Source organism: Apis laboriosa, unplaced genomic scaffold (assembly GCF_014066325.1).
Source record: "Apis laboriosa isolate Shangri-la unplaced genomic scaffold, ASM1406632v1 scaffold105_cov147, whole genome shotgun sequence".
NCBI classification, from domain to species: domain Eukaryota; kingdom Metazoa; phylum Arthropoda; class Insecta; order Hymenoptera; family Apidae; genus Apis; species Apis laboriosa.
This window is the reverse complement of record NW_025220714.1, coordinates 1,010,760-1,037,699: the sequence shown is the minus strand read 5'-3', so window position 1 is coordinate 1,037,699 and position 26,940 is coordinate 1,010,760.

Genomic DNA, 26,940 nt, shown 5'->3' with positions numbered 1-26,940 from the left:
TCGCCGCTCGACTTCCATTATCGAAATTAACAAGAGGGGGAGGGGAAGGGGAGGGAGACGAGTGTGTTTGGACAAGACAATTTTCAAATTGCGCAAACTTTCGATTCTCTTTCGTTTCCGTTTCGCAAGAGGAGAAGTATGAAAGAGATCGATTCTATTTTGAATTTAGAATCTTTGCCAAGAAAAAATTAAACGCAAGGAAAGATTGAATATAAATTAAGACAATTTTCAAATTGTCTTAAAACTTTCCAAGAAAAAATTAAACACAGAGAAAGATTAAATATAAACTGAGACAATTTTCAATTTTCGATTTCCTTTTGCTCGTTTTATAAACAACAGGAAAACAATGAAAAAGATTTTTAGAATTTAAAATCTTTATTAAGAATAATCTTTAGAGGAAAAAATCAAACACAGGGAAAAATTAAATATAAATTAAGACAATTTTCAAAATTCTTTTATAAAAAACAGGAAAAGAATGAAAGAAACGGATTTTATTTGGATTTTACTTGTTAAAACAAAGAAAAAATTAAACACAGAGAAAGATTAAATATAAACTAAGACAATTTTCAAATTTCTATTCTCTTTTGCTCGTTTTGTAAACAACAGGAAAAGAATGAAAGAAACCGATTTTATTTGAAATTCAGAATCTTTGTTAAAACAAAGAAAAAATTAAACACAGAGAAAGATTAAATATAAACTAAGACAATTTTCAAATTTCTTTTCCCTTTTGCAAGAAAGAGAAGGATGAAAGAGACCATTTTTATTTAGAATTTAGAATCTTTCATTGGCGAAGAAAAAATCAAGACGAAACACCTTAAAAATTAAAATATAAATTAACACAATTTTCAAATTTCGATTCCCTTTTATTCGTTTTGCAAACAACAAGAAAAGAACGAAAGAGATCTATTCTACTTACAATTTAAAATCTCTCGACGGTCTTTCAAGAAAAAAAAACCAAGGCGAAGGATTAAACGTCCGCGATCAAACATAAACGCTTTGGCCGCGAATAATTAATAACCCTCCAGCCTGTACATATACCTCTCAAAGAAGCGTTCCACTACTACTCGATTCCACGACTCGAAAGGGAATACGCGAATAAATGGAGGGACGCGACTAGCAGCGGAGAAATTCGGATCGATGGGGAGGGGGGGGAGGGGGGGGAGGCGAAAGAAAATCGGCAGCTCGAGCCATCAACGTAACGTAATTTTCGTTCTCGTTGACTCGCGTGTGTGCGTTTCCTTCGTCGAGGAAAAGAAGAGGAGAGACAAAAGAGAGAAAGGATTTAGCCTTAGAGTTTAAGTGGAACAGATCTCCGAATGATCGGACGAGAATAAAACTATCGTTTGCTGGAGAAAAAATTGGAAGTTTCGCCTATTTCCATCTGATGGTATATTTGTACCAATCCAAAATTCTCGATGCGTCAGAGTATTCTAACAATACGGTACAAAAATTCTTTTTATTTTTCGTAACAGTTTAATTTACTAATGTAATTTCGTATTCGAGTATAACGAGATAATAATTGTGTTATTCAGCTTTCAATCGTTAAATGAAGATAATTCTTACGATTTTCGAACGCTCGAATTATGCAGTGGCGATTGTCAAATCTGGATTGGAGAAATAGCTGTAAATTTACTACATCGATTTTCAATTGAGTAAGAATATATTTTAAAAGAAAATTTTGAAAAATTTTTCATTTTCACGTTTCCTCGATCGTTTTCTCTTCGAAATCGCGATTCTCGGAAATAAAATAAGAAAGGCGAGGGAGAGGGGGACAGAAAGAAAAGACGAGAGACAGGCTATCGATGAGCGAGAAAGTCGGCGATACTGTGGAAAATAATTTTCAGGAGCACTTCGCCTCCTCCGGGGAACAAAGCGGAAGTCAGGGTTTGAAGAGGATCTTAAGTTTGAAGAACGCATTAATGCGGCCCCTCTCAGGAATGCTCAGAAATTCCCCTGGAAGAGTATAATGCCGTCGTGAATTAGGACGCGCAAGTGACATCGTTCTCACAGCCGCCGAACGCTCGTCGCCGGTCTCGTAAACCGATATAAAACTCTCTCCTTCTTTTCCGTTAATTCACGTTTCATTCTCATCGTTGGTTATAGCACGTGATTTACGATGTAATCGAGAGTTCGAGACGTGAGAATTCGAAAAATAAATAAATAAATAATAATCGTGTATTAAATCGAATTCTCGAATTGGATGATATTTTTACAATCTTTTTTATTAATTTTATCATATACGCACGCTGTAAATGGTATTGGTTGATAATGATTACGTTGGTTAATTACGCCGGTTGATTCGTATTAAATTGCACGGGTACGCAATGTGTACGTAGATGTTATAATTAGGGCCGTGTGGAATACGTTCCATTTCAATGGATGATGGGATATAACGTTGTTAAAGGATAAGAGAAGAGAATATTCGCGCACCGTTTCAATAATAGAAGATTCTATAGTATAAATACAACTTAAACTTTGACCATCGCGTTTCTAAAGTCTAAACACAATGGAAACAAATAATCTCAAGCTTGTGAAACTAGCTCGTAACGCGTTTCAACGATAAAAACTACCGTGCCTTCTTTTACCGACACAGTTATTTAATTTACGGTTACTCTATGAGAATTCGCATTAGAACTCACGTGCCACGTGAAATTGTTAATTTTGGAAATGAACATTGAATTATCCCTTCTGTAATCTTTTTCGAGTTAAGTTTAACTGTTTTTTTCAAAAGTGAACGAATTTGGAATATTGTTTGTGTACGAATGTAGCGCATCGAAATATTAGGTTAGGTTTCGAGAAGATTCCATCGGTAAGTCGAATAATTCATTATTATCGATGCTTCGAGTTTTTCGTTTTTACCATTGAAAGATATTGAAAAATAGAAGAGGAGTTCAAATCTCGATTCAAATGATTAACAATAACTTCTTTTTCGTATTAACTGTTTCTTTAAAAGTGACGAATTTGGAATATTGTTCCTGTACAAGTGTAGCCTAAAGCGCATCGAAATAGGTTAGTTTTCAAGAAGAAGATTCCATCGATAAGATTAATTTGTTACTCGATAATTCATTATTATCGGTGCTTTGAGTTTTTCGTTTTTACCAAACGTATCGAAAGATAGAGGAGAAGTTTAAATCTCAATTCAACAAAAAGGTAACACATCAACTTATCAGTTTTAGAATAAATGACAATCAACCGCGACTCGTAAATTCTACTTAATCTAACCTAACCTTATTTTTCCTTTCCGTAATAATTTTTTTTTCGTATTAATTTAACTATTTTTTCAAAACGAAAAAATACAAAATACGAATGAAATATTATTCCTGTATGAATGCAGCCGAAACGCATCGAAATATTAGGTTAGCTTTCAAAGAAGATTCCATCGATAAGTCGATTAATTTATTATTCGATAATTCATTATTATCTGTGCTTCGAGTTTTTCGTTTCCATCATTGAAAACTATTGAAAGATAGAAGAGGAGTTCAAATCTCAATTCTACAAATAATTAACAATAACTTCTTTTTCGTATTAATTTAACTGTTCTTTCAAAAGTGAACAAATTTAAAATATTATTCCTGTACGAGTATAGCCGAAACGCATCGAAATATTAGGTTAGCTTTCAAAGAAGATTTCATCGATAAGTCGATTAATTTGTTACTCGATAATTCATTATTATCGGTGCTTCGAGTTTCCACCATTGAAAAATATTGAAAAATAGAAGTAGAATTCAAATCTCAATTCAACAAAGAGTTATATTAACTTATGCAATACATCAACTTATCAATTTTAGAATAAACGACGCAACTCGTAAACTCTTAACCTAACCTTACTTTTCCTTTCCGTAACAACTTCTGTTTCGTTATTAGTTTCTCCACAATGAATTTAGAATATTGTTCCTCAGTTTAAGCTGGGCCACAAATGTGCAGCCAAAGCACATTGAAATATTAGGTTAGCTTTCGAAAAAAATTCTATCGACGAGAGGATCGTTCGATGGTAGTTTCAAAAATTCTAGAAACGAGAATTTTGAAAACGAGCCTCGAGATAGGCCAAAATCCATGTTAAACGAGAATAAACGGAAAGCAAAAGTGGAGGCGGAATTGAACGCATCTGGAATGACGGTTTTCGCGCATTCGAGTCAAAGCGAAGAAATTGGAAAAGTGGGTATCGACAGCAACCGAAAGAGAATGAAAAGTTGCGTGGCGTCTCGAAGCGTGGTCATCGCGCAAAGCTCGAAACGGCACGAGTCCATTTTCGAATAGTATTACAAGATACTGAACGATGCCAATGAAAATCCCGAACAAACAACGTAAGCATCATTACATGCTGTCCGTAAAGAGTTCTTTTCCGAAACGAGGAGAAAGATTCTTTTACCATAACAATCGAGAAATGGATCGAGAAACAAGCTTCATTAATCGATGGACGCGAACCTATTCTTCTGTACGTGACAATATTTCATCTTACCGACCGATCATTGTACTCGTTTCACAGTGTTGTTTTTAAAAGATAAAATATTCAAGAATTTAAAAAAATGGAATACTGGTCAATCAAGAAATAAATTATGAAGAATGTATATACGAGTCTATGATCCTCGAAAAACAAGAAAAAAATAAGAAAAGAAACATTTGAGCAGAGAGGAGAAAAAGTAAAAGCTGTTCGATGATTAAACGGTAATGGAGGAAGCAGACAGCAGGTGAGGACAGGAACGGTTGACATTCGCGGAGGAGATATTATTAAAAGTTGTGAAAGGGGACGGCGCACAATAGGAGAGAAATTGGAGGCGTTGAATTATTGGACAACGCGGGTGGGCGGTCGAGGAGGTGAAGGATGGAAACTCGTGGTGAAAATTATACGCCGTTTGCAGCGTGGAAAGGGTTAAGGGTTAATAAGACGCTTGTTTGCGCTTCGAGTGGATGCGCTCGAATACGACTCGACGTCGGCCGTGTTGGTCGGCCATTACAGGTGGCGCAACAATTCGCTCGCGTGCCGCCGTGCCTCGAAATGTCAGAGGAACGTGACGCGGACCGAAATGGAAATGGAGGGGGGTGTACAACGTGACCCAGAACACGAAATCCAACCGCCCCTTGATCCGCCGATCTGAATCCACGCGTATACAATTTTAATTCGACATTCCTTCCAATTTCCTTCTTCGAAATTTATAACGATAACGATCGAGAGGGAGGAACGGTTTCGAGAGCGAATTAAATTAATTAATTTCCAAAAAAATGATCGACCCTTTGAATAAAATATGAAATCGGGCAACGTTGGAAAGCGTACGATGGCTGCATAGTCCCAGGCGTTGATTAATTCCGAAGGAGGAGTCGTGGAATAATGAAATGGAATCGTGGACAAATTGTTCGAACTTCAAGATTTTTTTTCCTCCATACTATTCGACAACACGGATAATTATCATATAATCGATCCTATTCGAAACAAAAAGTGAAATTTATATAAAGAATCGTGGAATAATTGCCTCACTTTCGGGCGATCCTCCCTCTTATCATCACCGTTGAATCGTTAAATTTGTAAATATTTTACGAGACCATAGTCAAAGATAGATATCAACGGTTTCACGAACGAAGAGAAAATCGTTGCTATCGGCTGTTAAACACGCGAGCGAACGAATAGAAATTGGCAAAAGCGACGGAACGGAACGATTCCCCTTCCTTTCGAATTTGTTGGACGAAGAGAAAGAGCGAAATCTTAATAAACGAACGAGTGGAAGAGGGAGAAAGAGAGAGAGAGAGAGAGAGAGAGATCGTGGTTGCGCGAGTAGTTGCGCGTTTGCAGGACGCAATCTGATCCGATTAGATCGCGTGCGAACGCAACGTGCACACCGAGCTCGAATCTAATAGTTAATTACACGTGACAACAAGCACCGGTTAAACTCGACGATAAAATTCCATTTCTCGAGTCGAGTCGAGTCGAGTCGAGTTTCGATGCATTGTTTCGAAGAATGCAAATTTATCGCGATTTCCTTCCCCTTTTTCTCTTCAATACGAGGATTGAGATTGAAAAGAAAAAGGATTGGTGTGTGTGTGNGTGTGTGTGTGTGTGTGTGTGTGTGTGTGTGTGTATATATATATATATATATATATATATATCAATATACCGGTCGAGGGAAAAGAAAGGTTTTTAAAAAACGTTGATGAATTTCGTTGGAGAGGGAGCCACGTTTCTCCACTCTTTATCCTTTAAAGCGGGCGAGAATTAATATGGAGATGAAATTCGCGCGAGCGGAGTGGAAGAATTCTACGTTCGAATTAAAGGAGAATGGAAAGTTTTCGTTGCGAGTTTTAATTAACTTCAGGGATATTAATTAATATATATATACACATCTGTTCGAGAGGTTTTTGAGAGAGAAAATGGGTCGATCGTATTTCTTATATATCGAGGATACCCGCGAACGTAACGAAAACGAATAATACGATTAATTTTCTTTTCTTCAATTTGTGCGAAATTTGTACGAATTATATTACGATTGTTCTTTTCCTTTATATAATATAAAAAAAACAACATTTTCAAACTAATTTCCCTCTTCCTTTCGTGTTATACTCGTTAATATTAAAATCGTATCTGCATTTTCACGCGACTCTCCGTTCGACTTTCGAAAATTATTTTAATTATCAACGCGAGAACTTCGAGCGCGGTAGAATGCAAAAAATGGTACGCACACGGTGGCAAACGATATAAATCGATCGACGAAGCGCGGACGTTGTCGTCATTAAGAGCCATAACTTTTGCCCCTTTTCTCATATTTGACATTCAATTAAGGTACAGCTATAGCGAGACGAAATTTCATCCAACCCGGTATACGCGTCGATTGTCATCACGCGAGTCGTATTTCCATAATCGTTGACCGGTTGTTTTACCGAAAATACGCTTCATAATATTTCCCCTCCCCTGCGACCATTCGTTCTTTAATCGAATCGTGTTATCCGCCCTTGAATACATCGATTAAAATTAATTAATTTTATGTATAGATGCATGCGTGCATTGGTCGTCGTAAAGAGACAGTTTATAAGTCAACTTTTAAATAGATCGCGATTAATCTTTATGATTTTTTTTCTATCTTATCTAACTATCTTAACTGTTTTTCTCTCTTTCTGGAATTCGAGTCATCTGTTTATCTAACAATCTTATCTGTTATCTAACTATCTTATCTATTTATCTAACTATCTTGACCGTTTTTCTCTGTCTCTGGAATTAGAATCATCTGTTATCTAACTATCTTATCTATTTATCTAACAATCTTATCTGTTATCTAACTATCTTATCTATTTATCTAACTATCTTGACTGTTTTTCTCTGTCTCTGGAATTAGAATCATCTGTTATCTAACTATCTTATCTGTTTATCTAACAATATTATCTGTTATCTAACTATCTTATCTATTTATCTAACTATCTTTACCGTTTTTCTCTGTCTCTGAAATTAGAGTCATCTGTTATCTAACTATCTTATCTATTTATCTAACAATCTTATTTGTTTATCTAATAATCTTATTTGTTTATCTAACAATCTTATCTGTTATCTAACTATCTTATCTGTTTATCTAACAATCTTATCTGTTATCTAACTATCTTATCTATTTATCTAACTATCTTTACCGTTTTTCTCTGTCTCTGGAATTAGAGTCATCTGTTATCTAACTATCTTATCTATTTATCTAACAATCTTATCTGTTTATCTAATAATCTTATTTGTTTATCTAACAATCTTATCTGTTATCTAACTATCTTATCTGTTATCTAACTATCTTATCTGTTTATCTAACAATCTTATCTGTTATCTAACTATCTTATCATTTATCTAACTATCTTATCTATTTATCTAACTATCTTGATCGTTTTTCTCAATCTCTGGAATTCAAATCATCTGTTATCTAACTATCTTAACTGTTTTTCTCTCTCTCTGGAATTCGAGTCATCTGTTTATCTAACTATCTTATCTGTCATCTGTCGAAGAAACAAAGATTCGAATCAGCTTGAATCTTTCGTGGCGAAAGATAAATAAATAAATAAATCGCGAGAAATGACGAATAAAATCGAAGAATTTTTTAAATAAATTCGGCCATTATGAAAATTTATATTATTCCTTTTTTTATTATTGACAAATCGATAGAGAGAGAAAAGATAATACGACATGCGATATTGAAGAGATACGCTACGTAATTTATTTACGCTTCATCGATTACGTTACAGTTACGTTATCGTCGATTTTAATCAAAATTGCCGATCGGTCGGCATGTTGTAAACAGAAACGGAAAACTGACCTACATTTCCGTGGGAAAACTGTAATGACTTAACGTAATAATCCTGTTAATAACGAGACGAGATGAGGGAAATCACATTCGATAACATTTAATATCGGTGTAACGCGCGCAAGCTTCCACGTCGAAAACGAATCGATGATCCCCGCCGTCGCGTGTAAATGTAAAAAAAAGAAAGAAAGAAAAAAAAAAATAGAAATATTTGAAACAAATAAAATAAAAAAATATTCGATCGAATGAAAATTTTTTGATTCGATCAAAAATTAAAATTAATTGAGATTCTTCGAATGATTTTTAATAAGAGTTGAGTACAAAGGTTTAAATGTGTCATCCTAGAAAATAGTTTCGAGTCAGTCGGTAAAATTAATTCCTTTCTGATCGATTTCTTTCGTAATCGGTCGATCGCTAAAATAAATCGGTAATCGTGATCACCTTCTGCAATTTGTAATCGTTGATCGATAATTTTTTTAAATCGTACAATGATCATCGTTAATTTAAATCTTGGACACAACAGTTTATAAAGTTTTCTTTGTCGTGATTGTCTATGAGTACTGCGCAATTCGGAAGAACTGAAAATGTTATCGTTGATGCTTGCTCTGACTGCTTTTATTATATATATATATATATATACATCGACTACCGTCTTCAATACCTTCCGTTTAGAAAATGCCAAATATACCAAAAACGCGCACAAATTATCAGATAAAACGTTTGAAATGCGAATTGTGTTAAAAGCAAAATACACTAAAAATAAATAAATAATAAAGTGATTTTTCTGTGTGAAAGTATGTAAAATATATATATATTTCTAAAAATATATATATATAAATGTTGTTGTCTCAGCGAGATTAAATCATAATCAAAAGTGTAATCGTTTCGTGATTAATAATAAATAAAGGAATTGCGAATACATCGACAACTTTCCATTCCTTTCTTATTCATTATTATCAACGATTATTTAATGATCCATAGTCACGATTCCATAGTCAATAATTGGATTTCTATATTGATCGATTATTAATTTTTAATTGTCGATCGGATTACGTAAAAATTTTACTTACTTAAATTTTACCCGGACCCAGCCTCGCGAGTTTGCTTTCTTCGGTTTGGCAAGGCTCCTGAAAGCAAGAAAAGAAAAAATTAGAAGAAAAACTTCTCGAGTGACGAGATCGACACGGGATAGGCCTTTTCGCCTTCTTTCCAAAACGAGCTATTTTTAAACGTGTGCAATTTTCAGGTATCGTCGAAACATTTTATTTATCTGTGAAGCGAAATGGATATATATATATATATATACACGTGCACACCGATATGTACGAAGTACGCGAAGAAAAAAGGATACATATTTTTTCAGTCTCGCACGTGTCCACCGCTTTATCGTTGTCATTTATTAACGACCCGTTCGAATAAAAAAGCCTACTAACGGTCAATCGATCGACAAGCTAAAATCGAAAAATTTATCCAATGGATAAAACGCGTCGAAGACGCGAATTATATTTAAGAAAAGGATGGTAATTTTCCATTATTCTCTCCATTCTATTCTCCAATTACATTCGTCCTAAAAAAGACGAAACGACGACGACGAAAGAAAGAGAGAAAAACAGAAAGAGAGAGAGAAAGAAAGAGAGAAAGAAAGAAAGAAAGGAGTAACAAAAAAACGGAAGAACGAAGGAAAGAAGGAATCCTAAGACGAGCCTGAACGAAAATCCCAGTTTTATTAGGCATGGAGGACGAAAGGCGAGAGGGGGTTTACGTGCGATCTGGGTTTGGAAACAGGCGGAAACGGAACGGGTCCCCTCGGGGTCACGTTCCAAGCGCGTGGATGAGGTAGAGCCCGTCGTAAACGGTTGTCGACTTCCGTGTGCAACTTTTCCCTCGAACTGTGCACTTATCAGCGTATAGCCGGCGAGCACAAAGAAATTACGACGCGGAGAGCGGCAGATACGGCGGCGCGTAACCGGGGGCTAGATGTTCCCTCGGTTCGGCTCATCCTCTCTCCCCTCCCCCCTTCGCCCCCCTCCCTTTCTTCTCGAGCTCGAGGACGCGCTCGTATATAACGAGAGAAACGATGGAAGCTCGCTTCTCGAAAGAAACGAAAAACTTTTTCACCGGGGAAGAAGGAAAACGGTCCACGCGCCGAATTCACGCCTCCCCCCTCCCCCCTCCATATCCTTGTTTTTTGTAGATATAATCGCGACGAAATATGAAATCGTGTATTTTCGATCGTGCTCGAACTATTTTTCGATCGATCGTGCTCGAATTATTTTTCGATCGATCGTTTTCGATCTTTTATTTATTTAAGAGTTATCTTCGAATTTTTTTTTTAACTTTTTAATTTAACTAACTTTTTTTATTTAACTAAAACGAGTCGATCGATTTTCGATTCTTTGAACATTTTGATTAATCAATTTTCCAATTATTAAGAAACGAATTATCTTCGAATTTTTTAAAATTTATAAATTGATTTTTTTTTTAATTGATTTCTTTTTCGATTCTCCGAGCATTTTCGATCGATCGTTCTTCGATTATTAAGAAACGAATTTTTTAAAATTTGTAAAGCGAGTTGGTCGATTCTCTTAGGATTTTTGATTGATTTATTTTTTTTTTTTTTTTATTTAGAATTCTTCTTCTAGAGCAACGTTCGATTTTTAATTTTTTCCTGGTCATGCTCGAATTAATGGAACACCCGGTGTACACACGCGCGCGTTTATATCTCCGCTTCCGTGGAAGGGCGGACGCAGCATCCGGAAGTGGATAGTCGCTTGCAAGGGATGGCTGGTTATCACGACGTTGAAGGCGATTTCCAAGGCCGATCGTGATTTAAGCAAATGGTCAATTTTCAGGAATAATACGAAGCCAGATATAGGGGAGCATCGATCGCGAAATCTTTTTCATCAAATATTCCGCGAATTTCGATGAAAAACGAATTACGATATCCCCCCCTCCCCTCTCGAACCGTATAATCGAAGCACAAAGGTAAAATTTCGAGCAAAGATATCTTCAGAAATTAGTTTACTTTTAATTAAAAAGTTCTTTGATCTGTCTAGCGTGTTGGATTTATATCCGGATATCCGGAATGTAAATATGCGTTATGACGTTTCCACGTTAATTGCTTGCCTACGCCGTGTTTAACTTTATTTTCAATACGGATATTGTAAAATATTTACGCGTACCGACCACCTTTTCCTTTTTCATTCATCGTAAAAACGAATTGCAAAAATCTTGGAGAATCTTTCTTTCTCCCCGAAGAACGTTCAACCGTATTTCCTCCTCGTCCTTTTGTTATTTTACGCGAGCATAGCAAAAGTGATAAAGATCTCTGGCAATATTATCGATTTTATTATAATCGATTATCTATAATTCTATAATCGATGTAAAAAAATAAATTAAAAGGAAAAAGAATAAATCGTATTCTTCAATGATCGTATCTTCGTTTTCTTGTTCTTATTTTACGCAAAGATAGCAAAAATTGACTTCTACGAGGAGCTATCCCCTTCCATTTAATCAATTATCTCCTAAAGATAAACTAAAAAAAAAAAACGTACATATCAATTTTTCAAAAAGATCCTTCAATTCGTTTTCTTGTTATTTGTTATTATTTTACGCAAATAAAATAATAATAAAAGTGAAATAAAAAATGACAATATTCTGTAAGGAACTATCCCTTTTTATTTAATCAATTATCGTAAAAGAACAAACTAGAAAAGATTCTTCAATTTCATTTTCTTTTATTTCACTTTTACGTAAAAATATCAAAAGTAATAAAGATCCCTGGCAATATTGCTTTACCTTTATAATTCGATTATCATGTAAAAAACAAACTAAAAGGAAAGAAAACAAATAATAGGAATGATAGAAATTTCCCAAAAAGATCCTTCAATTCGTTCCCTTACTATTTTATCCACCAAAGATAGCCCCACCATTCCTTTCAATCAATTCTCGCGTAAAGAAGAACTCCAAAAAAAAACGTGCCTTCGATCTCTTTCGCTCTTATTTCGAAACATGGAGAATAATAAAAATTATTCCAGTTCCTTTTTCCGTATTATCGATTATCCAGAAGGAGAATCTCCAATCTTACGGGTGTCGATGGGAATGCGTCAAATAGAGGAGTCGAATATAATCGGAATATATGCTCCTTCTCCAACCTCCTCTAGAGTATAATACGAACGTGTCTCCGGGGTACGAGGAATATCACGTGGGCGCGCTTACTTGTTAGTGGACGTTGAACCGTGAAACTGGACACAGCGAGAGATGATGACTCTACTCCACTTCCCTCTGGTGGCGGGATTCGAAGACGAAGGCAGCGTTGCCATTTACGTACGCAAAATTGCCTCGTTTCGTTTAATCGAAAAACAAATGGCCGGTTAAACTGGCAAGGGATAATATTCGACCCGTTCTCCCCTCGCTATCGCGCCCAATTTCATTTCCTTTTGTGCCCCTAATCGGCCAATTTCGGCCAGATTAAAATCGGCCACGAGTTGGAATCCTTTCTTCTAGAGGAAGGAGGGGAGAAGAGGGCGAGAAATGTATCTTAGAAAGAAAATTTTTCGGCTTCGAAACGAGGAAAGTGGTGATTCGTGGTCTCGCGATACGCGGAATGGAATGGGAATGGAAATAGCGTGCGAGGCTTCGTTTCCTTTCGAATCGAGATTGAAAATCTCGTCGAATACCAGCGAAATTAACTAAGTTTTCCTAAATTAAGTAAGGTTAGGGTATGAACGAATGTTTGTCGATAGAAGATCGTTGATGTTGTAAGAAAATAAGGAGAAAATGTAAGAAGAAAATGGATATTTCTAGAATAGAATAGAACGATTATTCGTGTTCAATCGAATTAATTCCACTTGTTGAAAATTAACTTAATTTTCAGAAGATTATTATATGTAAGAAAATAATCAAAAAATGTAATAAAACGTAAATCGAGAAACTAATTCCACTTGTTGAAAATTAATTTAATTTTCAAAAGATTATTGTAAGTGAGAAAATAACCAAAAAATGTAATAAAACGTAAATCGAAAAGCTAACTTATTCCACTTGTTGAAAATTAACTTAATTTTCAGAAGATTATTGTATGTAAAAAAATAAGCAAAAAATATAATGAAATGTAAATGTTTTTTAGTATCCAATCAAAAAGTTACATTTATTGAAAATTAACTAATTTAACAAATTGTTGATAGAAGATTATTATTTTAAATAAGCAAAAAATGTAATAAGGGAATAAAAAGTCGGAATTCGAATAGAAACAATTAATTTATTCGTGTCCAATCCAACTAATTCCACTTGTTAAAAATTAACTAACTTTCTCACTTGGGATATAAACGAATTATCGATAGAAGATTATTATTGTATGTGAGAAAATAAGCAAAAGAATGTAATAAAATTTTTTCGTATCCAATTAAAAAGTTATTGAAAATTAACTAATTTTCTTTGTAGGATATAAATTGTCGATAGAAGATTATTATTCTAAATATTCTAAAAAAATATAATAAAATGGAATTCGAATAGAAACAATTATTCCAATAAAAAATAAATAACTAATTCCACTTGTTGAAAATTTTTCTAATTTGAGAAAAAAATTTACTCGAAAGACGAAAAAGATGGAGATAGAATATTCCTGACCTCGTTTCGAATCACGAATTGCAAACCGTTCTACATGTTTCGTGAAAATATATATAGTTCGAATGTGGATGCATACGATAAATTTTCAAACAAGTGAATCAATGAATGAATCCTCGAGGATAAAGAAGGAAACGTCGGTTAAAGGTATTAACAATTTGTTCGAACAAATGTTTATTCACACGTTTTCAACGTATCGAAGCTTTCTGATTAAGAAACAGATATGAAACCGAAACAGAGAACGAAAGGAATTGCTTGAAGACAAATACATTTATCGTTCACACTTTCACTAGTTTCGTCGAAATTTACCACTAATATGAGCGTTAATATTAGTAAACTAAATAAAAATCGAATCCCTAATCAGATAAACTTTCTAAATTGGTTTCCATTTATTTAGTTATCGTTGAATGTGCGTATAATCATTTTTTTTCACGAATAAGCATCTGCAAGTATTCGAGAATATATTATTTTTATACGAATCTTTGCATATTTCGATGGCTCACACGAACGCTAAAAATTTGCATATCGAGAGATTTCGTTGGTCGAACGAACAATCTTTTTTTAAAACACTGAAACATCTCGACAATTGTCTTTTCTCGATCTATTTAACTTTCCCTCGAGCGACAAAGCGAATTAAATTCTTAAAGATTTAAAATTTTCCATAATCGCAAAATTAATAAATTTAAAAAAAAAAGTAGTCCTTAAAAAATACGTATTAATACTAAGAGCTAATGAAATTTCATCAAGAATTAAAAAAAAAAAAAAATCATTCAAAACTTTACTACTATATATATTTATTATCCACAAATATTTCAAATATCTCTAATTGAAACGAAAAAAGGACAAAGATCGAGTAATATGGGAAATAATTGCACCGGTTTTTAACGAAAAACCAGGACCGAATTAAAAATTGGCGCCGCTGAAGAAAGCATGAACAACAAGTTAAATATTATCGCGGAGACAAGAATATGTGTGTGTGGTGAGTGGCCGCGGTGTGAATGGGGCAGAGCCGCGAGAGAGGGCCGGACTCTATTTAAACATTCATCGAGCGTAAACGGTCAGTAGACTCGGTTCAAATCCACGCAAAATACACGGACGATGGTGGAGATACACGGAGAACGAGGAAAAAATAATACGTTGGAATTATCCCGCCAAAAATGCGCAACCGGGACAGTTTCGGGCACACTATTTTCCAAAAGAAAATTCTCCTCCATCCTCGAGAGGGAAGGATCCTCGTTGCGAGGGAAAACCTCTTCGCAATTGGAATAACGAGCGCGATTTCGTTCGAAGTTTTCGAAGAGTGAAAGGGGGAGAAGAGAGAAACGATTTTTCAAATTGGAGAAAAGAAGCTTCAAAAAGGCTTGGCATTCTTCCTCATTTCCAAATTTACGTTTCGTATTCGATATATTGAGCGTGACATTGATTTTATTACTATCGAGAGTAGTAAAGATATATTAGTCAACAGCTCGCAAGAATTTCTATTTTATTCACAAATTTACACTTATTCGCGCGATACTTTGGATACAGATTTCGAGAAGTGATCGAAAAAGTGACAATTTTTCTTGATTGAGAGTAAGAAAATTTTTAAAAAAGTGATTATTCAAATTGCTATTTTATTATTTATCCACGGATACATTCGCGCAAGTATTTTATATTACTTTATTTTTACTTTAAATTTGAAAGTCTATAAATGTAAATACTTGGTGTATTAAATGAAAAGATGATGATTAACAATTCGCAAGAACTCCAACTAGCCGACATCTCTCTCCCTCCTATTTCATTCCCTAATTTAGACGTCGCTGTCGCACAGCTCTTGCCATCACGACGGTGGTTCCGACGGCCATAATCGGGTGAGCTTGTTTGCACACCGTTGTGCAAGTACAGCACGTGTCATAAGTTTCACGGAATTTCTCTCCTATGTAACCGTAACATTTCACATTGTGTATATACCTGTGTGGTCGAGTCACGATTATCCTTGTCGGGTAAATCGAACTGGTTTTAAGTAACGTCGAACTCAGATTAATCCCAGCTTCGCTCCTCATTCGCGACTTTGACTGCCACACAGCATTCCACTTCTTCAACAACGGTTTCGTAACCGTTTTCGATTTTAGCAGCCGTTGGAAAATCGATTTATTAGTCGTCGTTTCCTCCCTAACTTGCATCTTAGATACGTACATACGAGGATAAAATCAACGTTGTCAACAATTCGTTTGCACCTTGATGTCAGAATTTGACAATTTCCGCGTTCTATATCGATAACACAAGAAAACTTTAAATTCTTTGGGTTTCCTCTCGTTGAGAATTTTGATTGTTAAATCGCGAGAAAATTATATATTGCAATTAAATATAGCTAATGATAAAATTATTGAAACTCGCTTGATATTAAATATATCGAGACGTAAATTTTAAGTAGCATAATTTAAAGATTAAATTCAAATTTGGATTAACATTGCTGCTTGTATCCGTCTCTCTAATAATTATTTCGCGTAATTAACGATGTGTACGAAACGAAGAAGCATCGTGTAACAAACGATCCTTAATTAAACTTCGCTTAATTATAATGGCTCTTCCTTTAAGACAAATCCACTCGATCTTTGTTTCCCCTCTAATTAATTTAATATACTCTTAACGACACTCCTTAAACGATTTATACGAAACTGTTATTTTCCGACCTATTACTCGATCATCGTTTCGAATTTTCGTGCGCACAATTATGCATGAAAAAACGCGATACGTGAATTTCCGAGAAAAAAATATCATTATTATTCTACTTTCAAATTTAACGACAAACTTTCGAATAATAAGTCGCGAACTATCCGTCGAGAGGAATCATGAATTCATGAATTAATTTGACGAGATATTGTTCACTGTGGCGAAACTATGGGTAAACTATGATCGACGAATACCTGTGCACAACATCTTAACGGTCCTTGGTAAACTATCCTATCGACTAAGTATCGTCTGAGATCCCAGAGTCGAAAGTTTCGAAGGGGCGCTACTTATCGCTGCGCGTGAAGCGCCACTTAATTCACGTGTCCGCGCAGCGAAGAAGAAACTTTGCGCAAGTGCACAAACCAACCGATTTTAGCTTATTCGATGTGCGAAACCACGCATAACCTAAAAATAGCTGCATACGTTTTTTTTCTCTCTCTCTCCTTTGATTCAACGAAACGAAAACGGATTGTTAAGAGAAATTAAGCTTTAAGGATTGAGGATGTTTGTTCCGCAAGAACAATGGCGGATCCTGTTACCCTTTGATTTGCATCACAAAGGTTTAATCTTCGAACTCGAAACCATTCATTGGAGATCTTTGGTCGCGTGGGCGCAAAAGGACGCGAGATGAAATAAAAAAAAACGGTCGGAGACAAAACTTTTTTTTAAAAAATTTTTAATAACGCGAATATCTAAAAAAAAAAACATCGATAAAATCGTGCTACAGAATTAAAAAAGTTGCGTGGTTCTTCGTGGAAACGTTGAATACACTCGAAACTTTTTCGCCTCGAGTTACAATTTTCAAAATTGATATCCGACGAATGAGGACGTGAAGGGAAAAACGTTTCTTGTCTGAAATCGACGTTAAGATCATCGATCCTCGTGTTTACGACCGTGTTTCGAGATCTCGTAAATAATTGAACGAACGATCAAAATTCGAAGCGGAGTAATCATCCAAACTGTCGAACGCACGGTTGCAAATAGAATTGCAATTTAGAAACACCAATATTGGCACGTAATAATTGGACGGTGCACCGATATTCTCAGGAACTCGGAGATAGATTCGAAGTCGATCGATCCAAAATCGATTGTCCGGGATAAGAAGTGTCCTTTCCAAAAGAAAAAAAAAACTAACGTTAGATGTTATAATAAGAACAAGTATTCTGAATCCTGAATTATCCTGAGAGAAAGATTGGAAGAATTTTTATTTCTAGCAAACAGTGAATTCGCTCAAATTTTCCAAGACACCATCTGGCTCGTGCCTCTGCAAATTGCTCCACGTCACTGAGATTACACTAATATAGAATACTATAATTAATACGAAACTATAATAAGATTATGGAACTGTGTCAAAATGTGTTAATACAAAATCAAAGGATTCTAATTTAAAGGGAGTGGATTTGATTCTCGGATTTTTATAAAATTCTCCTTGGGATACGAAACCGGATACCGAACAAATTCGATGTCGAGAAGAAAAAAAAAAAAAAAAAAAGAGCGGAGCCATTTCCCTCTCGATATTACACGGGAATATTTCTACGAAAATTTACACGAACAGTCCTCCACCGGTTGATAAAAACCGGTGCTGTTAAAGTTGAAGCGGAACGAGGAAATATATCGAGGAGAGGCGGCACGTGATACGAATCCCCGCCATCTTGAATAACCGAAATTGCGAGAAAAATTCCCGCGACGCGTGGGTGGAAGATCGGGAAAAAAAGGAAAAAAAAAAAAAAAAAAGAGAGAGAAATTCCGCGAAACTGCGCCAAATTCTGCCGCAGCATCGTGTTTCCCATCCGAACAAAATCGAAGGATTTACGACGCGATCGGCCGACCCCGATACACCATTCACCCCCGAACAATGGGCTCTCTCTTCTCGAAGGATTTTTCACGACTCCCTCGTAAATAATTGCTTTCCTCTCGGTTGGTTAAATGGTAATCTTTAGGATTGTGCGCGTGTGACGTAAATATGAATATATACAAATATTTGTGATTCGAACGTTTAAATAATCGTGTGAAATATCTTAGGCAAGGAATTAAAAAACGCTTCGAATTTGACGAACGTATGATAAACTGGACCTTGAGAATTGGAAATGGTATTTTAAAGAAAATGTTTATTAAAAGAAAGAGTTATGCTATTCTATAGATTATCCGATAGATATCTTAAACGGTGATAATTTAACAAAATAATGATAAAACTGAAAATTGTAAAATGAAAAAAGTACTGTAAGAAGACGTATTTGCATACCGACTGCTCGAAGATTGAAAGAAATAAAATAATTGCCAATTAAAGTTATGAATATTATTATATACATATTATAATATAAAATAGCTTAAAATTAATAATATCAATGATTAGATAAAGAATCCGCCAAATAGGAAATAATTGTGTCCATATCATGACGATAAACATTAAAATTAATTTTAATATAATTTGACAAAGTATTGCGAATCGAATATGGCAATAAAGAAGAATAGAAAGTTTCAATTTTTCGTTCAATTCAACTCTTATCGCGTAGATATAAAAAATCAATTAACAAATTTCTAATTTCTATAAAATAATTATTTAACTTTAACTTTAGTTTACAAAAAAAAGAAAAAAAAAACTTAAATATGACTGATCAGTTTAAAAAGAGAATTTAAAATTTTAATATATAGTTGTTATATATTACATCGAAACAATTATTTTTTTATACACTTAAATTTCATCCAGTTAATATATATTATTCTAATCACTGTGCGATATCTCATTTATTACGTCACATAATTATTCGTGTGATACACTAATTGCACTATGAATACATCGAATACGTTTAAATATATGAATACGTTTTAATTTTTTTCGCGATAAAGAGATAATGAGATATTTTAAATTTGTAGCATCGAACTTGTTACTTAGATGCAATTGCAAAAATACAAACATTATGACGGGTAATAATACCAATAAGTATAATCGCGCTTAATTTACATATTGTTTCTACTGATAACATAACGTGAATGACAGCTTGGTAATTATTAGGTTACGATAACCTACATGTTGCATTCTGGCACATTTTTGTATCGTTAAATACACCGTGCACGATGTATGGGCTGCTTTAAGAGTAAAATTATTTTTCCTTTTAATCAATTTTGATTCATTAACGATAAAAAAAAATTACGATAAAGAGAAAGTATTATTATCGTTGTGTAAAAAATTAAAAAATCGATGTAACTGTTAGACTTTTCCCGAGACGAGAGACAAAAAAGAAAAAAAAAATCAGGAAAATTGTTAGCAACGATCCTTTTTTACGAGGTTAATAATAATAAATTCAACAGCGAGATGAATAAAATAGGTGAAAGGCAAAATTAAAATGCAACAAGTTCGTAACGAACTATGATTTCATAAAGTCAAGCAAATGAATCTTTCATATCCATTTTCAAAAAATGTTAAGTTTCAATTATAACTTTCACCTCAACAACATGTTTTCAGGAAAAGTTAACTAAGATGTCTCATAATGAATAAGAAATTTAAAAGGACGTCTATGTGTAACAGTTCATGAATGAATAATTAATTAGCCGATAGAATTAATTTATAGAAACCTGAATAGTCGGACGAGTGAAACAAAATAATTGTGGTTAAGTTGGGCATTAATCCGTTGAAAAAGTAACTAGTTAAAATTTTCGAATAATACTTTAAATAATTACTTGTTAAAATCCTTGAATAATATTTATTAATAGTTATTATAATCGATCCGCTTTTCGTACAATCTCGGCCGTTTGCCATTAAAATTATTTGCAATTATCATTATATTTTGAACAATAAATTATCGAAATAACTTATCCAAGTATCCATTTTATTCAACTATTAAATTTTACCCGTCACTAGAATGATCCAGTTACGCTCAGGCAAGTAATATAAAGCAATCGTAGACAGTGGACCAATAATAAAATTTCTGAACCTACGATGATTGGCTCGATTGGTTTCAAGCAACTTTGAATAAATCAAGAAAATTGAACAATAATGTCGTGCTTAAAAAAAATCGAAACGATGCGTTCGAAAAACGACAAACGAGACGACATGTCGCAATTTCGAACGACAAATTTCGAAGACTTTTCATGTCACGAGATGCGTGGTTCTCGAGAGGGCTTTAGCCCAAGAGGCATTCGAGAGACAGTTTTAATGATCCGTCCAAAGGTACGCCATCTCTTGGACTATTTCGTCGGTCAAAGGTGGCAGGATTGCAACCAGTAGAGTATTCCCGCTGGCAACGTCAGCACACTTTGTCACGTGGTTAAGGGATCGTTTTTCTGCGCTGGCCGTAGTTGGTGGGATAGAGAAATTCATGGAGCGATCATCCACGCGTAATACGAGCCACGTACAGATTTGAAATACGTGGTAGTGGTTCTATTTCGACTAGAGGAAAGTAGATTTCAAAGGACACGTCTCAAGTACCTTCGTTACTTCTGAAGAAACGTAATATATATTTCGTTTGATACGATATATGTGATGTTATATGTTATACGTTAATTTAATAGATGTACAGAATGTTGCTGGCCACCGATATATATCGATTATCGACTTTCAATTAATCGAACTCGCTTCTCGAATACCTCGGTAGCCTTTCCATTTTCTGCTGCGATTGTACTCGGGAGATACATAAATATTCAATTTATTTATGCATCGGTCGTGTTCGTCGTTTTCAAAGGTATTTTAATATCTTTTTTTTTTTTTTTTTATTATTAAAAGCACGAGTTGTTTGCTTTCATTCGATTAAATCACTTCAATGGAATAACGGATTGAATATATATATATATAGATATCTATAAATACATTAAATATACGGAAATAGAGATTCAAGTTTTACTTTTCAAGAAGTAGAAGTGGACTTTTCAACAGTTTCAAAGATAGATCGATCAAAGCTGGATACATCTCGCTCTTAAATTCGAGCATTGCCTCTTTAACCGAGAAATATATCCCCTTCCTCCCAACACGTCCAGACAACACAGAAAGACACGGATAATCTTATAGCATGGATCGCAAAGATGATTCGATCCTCGATTGCGGCCAACTTACTTCTCGAGTGTCGCGATCGCGCGACATGTTTCGAACAACTTTGCAAACTAATATTTCCACGAACTTTGAATATTTCTCCATATCTTGCTCGAATTTCAATTTCTTCTTAAAATAATTATGCTTCCCATATTTGTTGTTAATTCGATATAGATTTCTCTATCGTCAAGATATTCAAGAATAAAAAAGAGCTCAATTTAGAAAAGAATTTACATCTCAACAAAATCGAAAATTTGAATCGACGTAAAAGTAAATTGGACAATTTTACTGTTCTTCTATAAATAAATAAAACAGATTTTCGTCACATTTCGTTTCGAACCTTTACCATCAACTTTCATATAATCCAAATAATATTAACATTCCGTTAAATCTTATTAAAAAAAAATTTTTTCCAAGTTTCCCCAAGTTCTTTAAATTTTCAAAATACGTATATTTTCATAAAAATATCAACGATTCAAATTTTGTGCGTAAATATTTTAACGAGAAAATATTTAAAAAAATTTGCGACAATAACCGATTTAACGTTAAGTTTTGAACAATTCCGTGAAATTAGCGTGACGATAAATTATACTTAATACGTATCTGCAATTAAACCGCTTGAACGTTATGGCGGACATATGATAAGTGCGCCTGTAATAATTAAACGGGCAACCATAACGTACAATTAAATATGCAATTCAAACTTAATAATAAAACATCATCGTGTAATACGATAATGTTATCCCGATTCAAGGTGCTCTCGAAATTCATAATTTTAACCTATATCGAGAAAATCGACACTTGATCTTATTAAAATATTTCCGAGTTAAAATTTAATTTGAAAAAAAATTAACCGTTTCGAATTACACGGAATAGAGTGCACACGTGCACGTTGGGTTGTGTGATCTGGTTTGATTGAAAGGGGGATGAGACACGCGCGTAATAAGTAATACGATCGAGCAACGGTTTAGTCGGAGGAAAACCACGTGTTGAAGGTTGGCACGTTTGCGTGAGAATCGACGAACTACCCAGGCGTAACAGTGTATAAAGGCTGGTGCCCGGATACCGACCGGGTTATCAAACTTGGCAATACCGACTACGCTAAAAACTTTCGAGTGGAGAAGTTACGAAATAGAATTACGTTTGCCCTGAAAAACAGTATCCGCCCTCCTATCTGTATTAATTAAAAATGTTTTTGTGCACTCGTGTCGATCGATTAAATCAAGTTGTCTTGCAACGTTGCCAACGCGAACAGGTTGTTCGTTTGAATTTTTCGAATGAGTCGAGGATAGTTTTTCGTCAGATACGCTCGATCGGCGTGATATGATATTACATCAAACGATTATTTATTATTTCTCTCGAGATAGATTGAAAAATGATCATTGAAGAAATTTAAACGATAATTATTATATGCAAATGTATATAGTTTGTGTACACGTCACGATTCGAAAAGAGAAATTGCTTGTCGTAATGATGTCGTTTTACAACCAGGTATTATTCTGATATTTTAATCCATCCCACCATAATTCAAAGGTAATTGAGCCATTTAACAACAAGGATAAACATAATTCCCATGAATATTCAATCATTAATATCGAAACACCGCCGTGGTAGAGCGAGGACAAATGATCCGTAAACACTCGTGAAAACTTTCCAGAACAGAGGAAAACGTGAGGGCGTGTTTAAACTGATCCCGAGGAAATGAAAATTGAGGAAGAAAGCTCCCTTCTGAAACCGAGTTTTATAAACTCCGTTATAAAATCATCGTTTGAACGATTAAACTTACGATTAAGTTGAAAATCGAAATTTCGACAAGCTCGAGTTAATATATTGTAACGTATATGGAGCGCGACAAAATAGGAGCCATCGATCGATACTCTCGACCGAAAGAGGAAAATGGATAATAAAAAAAAAAAAAAAAAAAAAAGAGAAGGATACAAAGCCACTTTGTTCACAGATTTGTTTCCTAATCTTTCTTCTTTCTAGTCAATGCTCCTCCTCCCCGGTGTATATGGAAGGAGAAACACGAGGAGAGGAGAAAGGACAGAGACAATATTGACCGAGGGGACGGGTAAACAAAACATTTATGTACAAAACTTGCCGTGTTACCCGCATTTTACGAATTCTTGCGGAGGAAGATTCGCGTTATAATATATTTTCCATTTAACGGATATTTTGTCTCTATTCATTTCTGAAAATTGTCGTTGTGTGATTGTTCGACAGGTTTCCGAGATAAATTTGCGCTCGAAGGAAATGGAGAGAAAAAAAAAAAATGAAAAAGCAATATGGCAAAGGTGCAATCGACTGTTGTTCGTGTCGCGCAATTACAAGGCTCGTATTATCACACGCGATCAAAAGTTCCAAGGAGGCGAGAAGAGAATTTTAAAAATAATTATTTAGATTAATTTGAGATTATTCGTATTAATTCAGATCCACATTCAGGAACAGATTTCTCACGCGATTAATAATTAGAGAATTTAATTTTTTTTTTAATACAATCGTTAAACTATTTTAAAGAAAATTAATCGTAAAAATGAATTGAATAAATAATTGATAAAAAAAAAATACGCGAGGAAGGAGAATCGATGAAAAATCGGTGGAAAATTAATTATGCGAAACCCGTTCAATGTTATCGTGTCGTAATTATAATGGCAGACGTGCATGCATGAGTATGTACACGAAACGCATCGTAGCATCGCGATAAGTAGAATTTACCACTGAGTGTATCACAGACATGTATATAAAATGTGAGCGTAATGCTAATTACAGTTTCTCGAGCTTGGTAATCGAATCGATAATCCGATTACGCGCAATTGTAATTGGGGAAAGAACGAAAAACAACCGATTTGCGAACACGCGATAATCTTACAACATTCTAATCGTTGTTGAAAAATCCTCGACTTATTATCCTTCTATTAAACTATGTTAATTAAATTCTATCTCATCGAAAATGTCTATCGAATGTACAATCCATCTAAAATTACAAAGTGTTTTCACGCTTTGAATAAATACTCGCGTTGTTCGTCTCGTGCTATTTGGTCATATCTTGGTCGTAAATATATTGCTAACTTTTCGACAAATAAGAATTGAATCGAAAGTTCTGAAGAGTCTTGAGGATTTCTAATTGGACGATCGAAATCGACACTTGGAAGGAAAAGTAAACGGTATTGGAGAGAATTTTTGGCGTGTGTCCAAGTAATACGATAGTTTTGATCGTTAACTCGCGTTAAGGTTAGGCTTGGTTGGGAATTTCTATAATGTAACGCGAGACGAGCCCTCAAGAATAGCTGAGAGACGCCGTCAACTTTGAAAGAAATGGTGCACGACGAAGAAATTTTCTTGCGCTTTCTCGTGCTCATCAGCTTTTTCGAGTTCAACCACTTTGTACTCGTACTTTCTTCTACGTACGGGTTGAAAACAAAGGAACTTTGAAAAGAAAAGTCGACGGGCCTGCGTTCTAATTACAACCAACGTGGTAACAAAGTGAATTTCAACGTTTGTTTTCACCATCAACGCCGCTTTTTCCATCGACAATCTCGAATGAAATAACCTTTCATCAATTTGAATAAGAAGAATAATTGCGGTGACTACTGACCGAACTGATACTTTTTTTTTACCGGCTTACATTTTTTCCAAGTATAATTTGAAATAGTCGCAAGGAAGGGGGGAGAGGGGAAGATTTTCGATATTGAAATGCCGATTCAATTAAAATTTAGATTGCACGAATCTAGTAAAAAAAAAGAGGGAAAATTTTTTCATGGAACGACAAAATATTTGTTGTTTCATCCAACGAAAAATTTTTCCATGTTTTGTTAACAATTAAATAATACAATTGTAAGGAAGAAAAGTAAGTAACGTTTCCTTTCGTTTATTCGTATCGAGGATAATTTTAAAAATTATTTTCTTCTTTATTATGCATAATTGAAAGATAAATTTTTGAAATATGAATCTCATCGTTTTTCTTTTTTTTTTTTTTTTAATGAAATTTATTCTATATTATGCACACACACACACACACACACACACACACACACACACACACACACACACACACGAATAAAAACACTTTTCCTTGCTTGAACAACTGTGGATCGACATACGTTTGTATCATGTGCCGGATATTGCATTCTTTGAGAATCTTCTTCGACACGGAACAAATCCCAGTAGTATAGATTACTTTTTAAACCGACAATCGACTCACATCACAGTGAAACGTACGAACGTTTCTTCTAAATCGAATATTGCAGTAACAAAAAAATTTGAATAAACATATTCATTTCTCTTAAATATTATTCAAAGAAAAATTATATTGTTTCTCAATAATTATAAAATACAAATATCGAATGATTTTAAATATTTTAAATAACATTTAATGAAAGATATTTTTTTTTTTTAATCGAAAATTCTATTTATAAAAAAAATGGTGCAAGTAATAAAATAATTTACAATTTAAGATTGTCACGAGGCAAATTTAATTTTACAGTGATTGAAAATTGAAAATATCAGAAATCTGATATATTTTTCACTATATTATTTGTCATTCGCTAAATCTATAAAGTTGGCAAACACTGAGAGTCCATATTGTTTGAGCAATAAACGATGTAAATGCCAAAATCAACAAGCACATATTTCGCATTTGAATTGAAAATCATCATTTTTGCTATTTGCACCACTTCAACTTCTCAGTTATCAAACACGTACAATAAGCAGATTGCAATGAAAGACGTTTATTCGGAAAAAAAGAAATTTAAGCAAATGGAAGCAACAGCAACAGGCACAAGTTGTTGTCAAGTTTCAAATAAATCAGCACGCGATGCATAACAAATGTTAATCGACCGTACCCGTTTCCTGGATGGAAAAAGTATCTTTGATTCAGGGCGTCGGTTAGGGCTCGTCACGCACACTCCTCTCAAGTACCAAGCTGCTGATAAATCACAATGGAATTTCGAGTTCTCGTTAACTATCATACGTCTAATAATAAATCACTCTGGACAGGTTCATCGCTCCAGAAAATACATTATATCTACTCTATAAATCAATCATACGCAACCTGAAAATTGAAATATCAACTATTCTGTGATTCTAAAAATTTGATCTTAATTGGGAAGTTAAAATATTTTTAACTTATTATAAATATTAATACAAAATTTTTAATTTCATTAATTTTTGAATTCGTAATGTGGAAAAGATCAATCTTTTAAATTTAATAATTTATTTTCTCATGAATCCTTTAATATTCTCATTAAAAACACATTATATTTATATATTTGGTAAATGTAAAATCATAAGCTAAAATTAAGCTTTTTATATATTTTTTACTCTCTTT